The sequence below is a fragment of the Passer domesticus genome, chromosome 10, assembly GCF_036417665.1.
Source record: "Passer domesticus isolate bPasDom1 chromosome 10, bPasDom1.hap1, whole genome shotgun sequence".
Classification (NCBI taxonomy): Eukaryota; Metazoa; Chordata; class Aves; order Passeriformes; family Passeridae; genus Passer; species Passer domesticus.
This window is the reverse complement of record NC_087483.1, coordinates 40318507-40326440: the sequence shown is the minus strand read 5'-3', so window position 1 is coordinate 40326440 and position 7934 is coordinate 40318507. Positions and strand designations below refer to the sequence as shown.

General features: G+C 38.6%; 1 long non-coding RNA gene across 1 annotated transcript; it reads right to left on the bottom strand.

Annotated features, from left to right (window-relative positions):
* Positions 1-408: 408 nt before the first annotated feature.
* LOC135309215 (uncharacterized) lies at positions 409-4509 on the bottom strand. The gene is made up of 3 exons (XR_010369498.1): positions 4224-4509; positions 2301-2440; positions 409-470 (listed from the first exon to the last, which is right to left on the bottom strand). It is a non-coding gene; the product is annotated as an uncharacterized LOC135309215 (long non-coding RNA).
* Between the last annotated feature and the right edge of the window lie 3425 nt (positions 4510-7934).

Genomic DNA, 7934 nt, shown 5'->3' with positions numbered 1-7934 from the left:
TCATGAAAACACAGCACAACCTTTCCACTTTTGTTACTTTTGGTTTTCTTACTCATATTTCCTTTATATTCTTATTTCCACTTTTTTGCAAAGTAGGTCTGAAAAAGCCAGAAGAGAACTGCCAATTTTCAACCCCAGCAGTGATGACAAAGCAAATATTTAGGTCCTGATCTCAACATGAAAAAATGGCTTATGGACTCAGAACTGAGCTTTGTGTAACATCAAAGGGTTAAAATAACCAACACTTAAAGGAAAGAGGAATAGATCACTTACAACACATATCCCATTATTTGCTGAAAACATGTAGGGTGGATGTAAGCTCGTTATCATTCACCAGAAGATAAAATTTGCTGCAGAAGGTACACACTTTGCAAGTGCAGAACAGCTAATCTCAGACCACTAATAGATTTAACCTTGTATATTCACAGATATTTAAAAGTGTTATGGTTTGAAGGTCAACTCCACTGTCTCTGAGTACAAGGAAAGAAAAGAAAGGAATAAAAATTAGAAAGAATTAATTCTTCAAAAAGTTTTTACAAATCAAAACCCTGCAGTTTCACACTGAGAACAAAAGAAGCATATTAAACACCAAAGTTTATCAAGACAAATTAGGTCCCAGTTTCAAATTTTCTTTAATCTTTTGCATCTGAACGTTTTTTTGCCTCATGCTGTTTTCCCTAGTTAAATGTTAAAATGAATTCTAGCCAATACCATTGACTTCCTCCCTTAAAAATATTGAGACACATAATAAAAAATTAATTACTTCCCCTAATTTCCGTGTGATTCTTTAAAAAGATGTAAAATTCATTTAAAGTAAGTGGTGACTTTGTCTTTGAAGATCACGACAATTAACATGGATCAAAGCTTAGGTTCTGTAACGATGATAGCTTATTAGCATAATGAAATTAACTTAGAGACAAGAATCTTTAATAGGTACAACAAAAACGCTTTAATAATACTTGAAGAAAATTATGTATTTGCTAGAAGTACAACAGTTTCAGACTTTCTATCCAATTAATAACTTGTTAATTAACTCCTTTTCCAAACAATGTGCACTTTAAGTTAACATCTGCCCATTGGATAACACTTTCCAATGGTATTTTCTTTTAATATACTGTAGAACTGCAACGCTGTTTTACTGGGAATTCCTTGTAGGACTGTTCTTATACAGGGAAACAGGACCCAAATATAGCAATAGGCTTTCTAGAGCCAACCAATTAAAAAAAAAGAGAAGGCTTATTTCAAAGATGGGGAGGAGGAATGGGTAATTCCTTAATTCTGGCTGCTTTATGTATGTGTAGTCTCAGATTTCTTTGCATTTTCAATAGGAATTATTTTCTGCAGTTTATATTTCCCTGCAAAATGGCTCTCTGCTGATTAGTGCCTTATATAGACCTGATTTGGGAGCAATTTTCATATCTTTTAAAAATATCTATTTATAGTTCCGTGGTACAAGATTTTACGGTCTTGTTTTATAAGATTGTAAATCAATAACTATTGGTTTTGAAGACACAGGAAGGAAGATTCTTCACAAAAAAGTTAAAATAGAACCTTTTGTATAGGAAGAGCACTTTCACAGACTTTGCTTTGTAGTGCAGAATAGTAAGGGCTTTCAGGGCTTGAATTTTTAATTAAAATGACATATTTTTATTTTAGGGGCTTCTGCCTATAGAGTGGTGTGAGGATCAAAAATTTCACAGAGCCTTTTGCAAGTGGATTTGGAGAACACACGTGACTCTGCACTGCACGGGCTGCTTAGGCCAATGATGGAACAATTAAAGAGGCCTTATTTGAAACAAATGAGTTGTTATATTCTATTGGGTCAAGGATTCATGTTTTAATAAATCCCTAATTACAGTAACTTTTCATTTAATCTGGCGAATTCTAAGCAAGTTAAGAATTTATGAGGGTTGGAATCAGCAATAAAAAATATGCCTGTCTGCCATTCTGCTCAGGACCACACAGGTTGAACTCGTTTTTAGGAGCTTGGAAGCCAGGAATGCATCTCCTGAACAGGGCACTGTGACATGATTGCATCTATGTATGTATGAAATAATACTATGCATGTATAAAACAATATTGTGCATGTATATAATACACTGTATATTTAATTATGCATAAAATTGCATATATAATTGTTGTAATCATTATTAATAATAGCCTGGAAAGCCTTCAATCCTTTTTTTTTTCTTCAGAAATAAAAAAGAAACAACAAGAACCAACCAAATCCCCAGCATAACCATTAGAGCAATTTTGAGGGGGGTTATATTTTTGCTTTGGCAAACTTTCCCACCACCAACCTGTGACTGCACAAAGCTTTTTGTGCACCATCCAGCCAAAACTCTTCCAGCCGTTACTGGCTGAGCTCAGGCTATTTCTGGTCCTGTGTGGTGCTGGCCAGGCTCCTCTCAGCTCCTGGTATATGGCTCAATACAGACACCTTAGAAAAAAAAAATAAAATTGAGTCATAATGAACATTTTCATATGAAATTTTCAGATTTAGAATTTTTGCATTAGGATTTGTTGGTTCTACACCACCTTGGCAAACATTATGTCCTCTAGCACAACACCCTTTTGAGAATTAACTAATTAATACCCAGCAAACAAACCCAGCACAGGCTTCACCACCCACTGAAACACCATTTTCTTTGGGGTTGAAACAAGCTGCCACCAGTAACTCACATGGAAACTGCATCACAATGGAAAGGAATCATGGAAAATGCTGTTTTCTGCACACAAACAGGCAACACCTCCACCTTTCCAAAGTTTGTGGTCTCCTTACTGAACACAAAATATGCAAAGTCCTGTGAATTACATCTGTAGCTGGCTAAAATCCATTTTTATGTGGTTTTTCTGTTTGAAAGTTGCTAGGGTGGTTTTGAGTTTTTGTGGGTTTTTTTTTTTTTTTTTTTTTTTTTTTTTAATTGCAAATCAAAATTTAGAATTTTTCAAAACTTGTCCCAATATATCTAAGGGTGAAAATCCTTGTTTAGAAACAAAATAGAGCAAGAGCTGAGCACTGCCAGCCCCTTTTTGGGGCCTGTGCTGTTCAAGAGCAATGGGGACAGCACAGGGGACATTGGTTGTGTCCCAAATTACTCAAGAGCTTCCAGGCCTACCTTGTTGCTTGGACCTGGAGCAATTCTGCCACCAAAATTGCTGCAGGGATTAGGAAAGTGAGGAGCCCTGAAGGCAGAAGGTTCACACAGGATTTGGGGCCATGCCCTCAGCCCCAGCTGAGCTCTCCACAGGCTGAGTTCACCCACTTCCAGCAGAACCTTTCTGAAAACAAAGACACTTCCCTTAAACTCCTGGCTTTTGGCACACCAGGGTTTTTTGAGGTAAAACGTTTCCAAGCCATAAATCCATCAGATAACTCCCCAGTTCCAAGTTCCTTGGAATCCAAGAAATATGATACAACCTTGGCTGGGAAGCGCAGTTTAAAGAATATCCTCACCTATTGCCTTGCCTGCATACTTCCATCCCATACCTATTTTTCCCTGGATAACTCCCAAGCTAAGAAAATCTCCCTCCTTGCTTAACAAAATCCAGTGTTTCAGCTGTACAAGACACTGAGTGCAGGCCAGAAACATTGCAAGTTCTTCTAAGTAAGACATTATTATTCTTTACAGGAGGAAAAGGAGATCAGGCTCATCTCTAAGCTAAGAAATGCACTTACTGTTCCAAATTTTGAGTCAATATTCAGAGTTAGTTTATACATAAGGCTCTAGTGGAGATTGATACAGTGCCAGAAGATACTAAATTCTCATTTTTAGTGAATGACCACCACAAAGAGTTGCCAGCCGTGAGTTTCCTTTATGATAACAAAGAGCTTGCCAGGAAAACCCCTGGTAAAAAAATAGTGCTGATAAATACATCGATTTAAAGATAACCAGTACAGCATTTCCTTTGTTCACACATGGTTTCATTTTTTGGTCAGCAGAACATATTTCCCTTGCCCAACATCTCCTTCCAACAAGGTATTTCAGCCTTTTTCCTGCTTTGGAAACAGAAAACTCTATGACTAAATCAAGAGTACATGATTTAGATTGGCCTGACTGGTCACACACAAGAGCAGGATTTGGCTGTTGAGAAATGGTGACGTAGCAGGTTTTTGGAATTTTATAATAGCTTCCTTCACCCATCCAAATCCAAATTATCTCCATAGAAGTTAAAAAAAAAAAAGGTCTATTTTTCATTGATTATTCCCTTTGAAATATCACCTTTGTCCATCAATGAGGTGGTCTTAGTCCCAGATTCCTGTGATTTCTGTCAGTTGTGCCCTGGATCTGGGATTCTCTTGATGGCCCTGTTCTTTCAGCGATGCTGCTCCTGTCTGCTTTCAGAATAATTTCTCTTTCACACTTCATTTGCATGTTTTTCTCACTGCATGGGAAAAAAACCCAAACAAGCACAAGTTTCCTTGTCTCCAGCTTCACAACTGAGCAAAACATATATTCTCCTTCCTTCCCATTTCCCCTACCCTGCTGTAGAGTTGGAAATGTTGCTTCAGACGTTCATGTGCAGCACTGTGGAAAACCATGAGCAAAAATCCTGGCTGTGAATCGGGAAAGTCTGAGCTGAATCTCTGTGGATAATGATCTGAAGATCACACTGCACTAAAAGGACAGAAGCTACCCAGGCTTCAGGTAAAGGCATAATTTAATTTTTTTTTAATTCTTCTTGGTTTAAAACCTTTAAATTTTACTTGCAGATTTGGATAAATTCCACCTTAATAACAGGAAGTTTTCTCCAGTACTTTTGTATTTATTGACAAGGACTTCCTAAATTTCAAGTGCAACACAACAGACAAACTGAGTCAAAGGAGGAGCTCCATGGTGGGGTCAGCCCAATTACAGTGATTTAATCACCACTTGCAATTTAACTCTTTCTTCCTGGAAAAACTGCATCACTCACTGAAAAATTAAGGCAGAAACCACTTTAGAAAAGTTACATCACCCATTTAAGAAAAAACAAACAATCTAGAACCTAAGTTATGATGGAGATGCTCCTGCCTAAACCCAGAACTGAGCTGTTACCTGCCCCTCCTGAAGAAGATGCAGACCAGGATGAGTCTCTTCTCCAGCTGAACAGACCAAGTGACTTCTTCCACTCCTTGTGTGCCTCCCCCTTCTTCCTTCAATATTTTTAGCCTGAGTTTCACAGCTTGGGGTTTCAGGGTCCTGCCCAGCAGCTTTCATTTGTTACTTGTGTTATACCAGCAAGAATAAGGCATCAAGAGCCCGTTCCATGTGCACCCCTCACTGCTAAGTTCCAGCCCAGCCACAACCCACAGCATTGCCCTGCTCCTCTTGGCCCTCATTACCGAGCACTCAGCATTCTCACCCCGCTTGTCTGCTCTTTAATAAGAAATAAAGTTGTTTGTTTATTTTATACCTATTTAACTTGTCGTTTAAGATTTGCAGAATGCCATCAATCTCTGCCTCGGCACGCTGACCTCACTTTAATTGGTGGGGCTCTAAATTCTGCACAGATGTTATTACTGTGAATTTAACTTTATATAGCAAGAAATTCGGGGCTGCCATATGCTGTCTTTTATGAGCTTGCAGTTTGCAATGAATATCCATGACTAATGCCTGTGACCCAGGTAAGCCCGTGATTAGGGAAGGTAAAAAGTTTACCAAACTTTATTGCAGCACTTTCAGTAATTTCACCAACAACTAATGAACACATCTCCCCTGCCTCTGCGTTGGTGCAAAAATTGCTTAGCTCTTCTTAATATATCTGTCAACATCTAGTGCCATTCTGGGACTCTCATGAGTCAGCCAAAATTTTCTGCATTCATAGATTGCATATCAGAGGGGATAAGATGATTTCCTCTGATATCCAGCATAAATCAGAGCTTTTTATGTTTTTCTAGTGGTTTCTAGTTGTGCTTGGGCGTTTGGCTTTTTTTTGTTGAACAAAGTGGGGCGAAACTTCCTGAAGATTAGTAGGATTTAGCCAGGTGCTAAATCCAGAATTCAAATACATCTACTAAGTCTAGACAGAAGTAGAGAAACCAGAAATACATGGAAATTACAAAAAAAACGTTATGAATTGTGATTTATCATAAAAGTTTTAAAATTCATTCCATCCAACACAACAGCTTCAGTTTACCTGAAGCTCCAAGAAAACCTGTTCACTGTGAGTGAACTTATTGGTCTCAAGGCCTGGGAGAAGCAAACATTATTTCAGTGAAAGGGAAAACTGGAGAGGAAAAAAGTAGGAAAAAGCCAGTGGGTTTGAATTAGTCATACATATATTTGCAATGCAAAGTAGGAGAAAGTTTTCAATCAACAGAGAACTGAGGTTGTGGTGCCTCCTCACTGCAGGAATGGAGTCAGGAAACCTCACTTATCCCATGACAGAACTTTCCAGGCTTTCAAAAGTGATTCCATGGAGTGCAGCAGCAGATAGAGGCACCTGTAGATCAGGAGCCCTTGCCCAGTCTTATTTCCATGTCTCAGCCTTACCCCTGCTGAATACTTTGCCCAGCCATCAGCAAACAATAATAAATTCCTGCTGACTGTCAATAAAATTTATCACAACCAGAAGCATAGAAAAAACCCTGAAAATATGAATAAATCTGAAGGACTGCAAAGTTAAAGTTGCTGGTTAATAAGTAGGAATATTTTTGCAGCAGGTCCTGAGTTCCCAGCAGCTCTGTTCACATCTACAGAGTCAGTTCATGAAACAGGAATTGGAGTGTTGCTCTCATGAGTCACTCTGCTTGGAAACCTTTATATATTAAGAAAAAAAAAATCCCCAATCAAAAAAACCCCACATGTTAAAAGTGCCTTAGCCAAGCATGTTATTTCTCTTAAATATATAACAAAACACAACTGTCCTCAAGGTAAATATCCTCTGTTTTATTACTTTAGATCACTTTTCAGTGCTGTAATCATGTCATTAGGATTGCAGTTCCTGGCTCCAGAAGAAATAACCACCTAACTATAAAATTCTGGTTTCCCAGTCTATTTAGAGGGGACAACCAGAGGTCAGTGGGTCTGAGCCCCTACCACTGAAACCGATGGCAGTGGGTTCAAGTTCTCTTGCTCCATGATGCGTCCCAGGGAATTTTTTTTTTTCTCAGCTGCAGTTTCTAACAGATGTTCAGGCAGCTCATGTCATTCTTCTGAACTGAATTAGAGAGCTGTGTCAGGGAAAAAGTGTGGACAGTCTGGTGTCACCCACAGATGCACCAGCAACATTTCTCCTGGTACCACCAGGGGCTTCTGTGTTTCTGGTGTTATCTAAAAAACAAACAAACAAACAAACAAACAAACAAACAAAAATAACCTTTAAATGGGGAAAAAACAAAGCTTCTTCCTTAGCTTTATAGGTGGAAATGAATTTGAACAACAAGTCATTGAAATCAGTCTTCTACAGGTCTGTGTGAGACCACCACAGTGACTCCAAGGATCTTAGCTTTTCCTCTGAGACTTTTTACCTTACTGTGCAATATCCTTGAGGATAAGAGCTCAAAACCTTTGTTTTCAGCCTATTATAGATAGAACAGGCTTACATTGTGGGAATTCCATATTTCATAACATGTTGTAGTGCATTATGCTTTATTTTCACCACCTCTGGAGCCAGGAAAGTTGCCTCTGTCATTAACTTCTGTATAAAATAGGGTAGTGGATACCAAAGAATAACAAGAAATTATTTCACACTGAGAGGTATCTCCCTGCAACACCAGCATTCATTGATAGTGGTAATAGCAGGTGGCAGCAAGACACAAATGTCCTTAAACTACCTTTATGCATCTCTGCACTGTTTTGTTGTCCCATCCTGCAGTCAAGATTTGGATCTGCCTTGTGGGAAGGTGCCCTCCCAGCTGGTCCAGATGTGGGCAAAATCTTCATCAACAGGTGTTAAATAACACGTCCATAGACCAAGTCAGCTCAGCATAACCCCAAAAGATGGTGAAA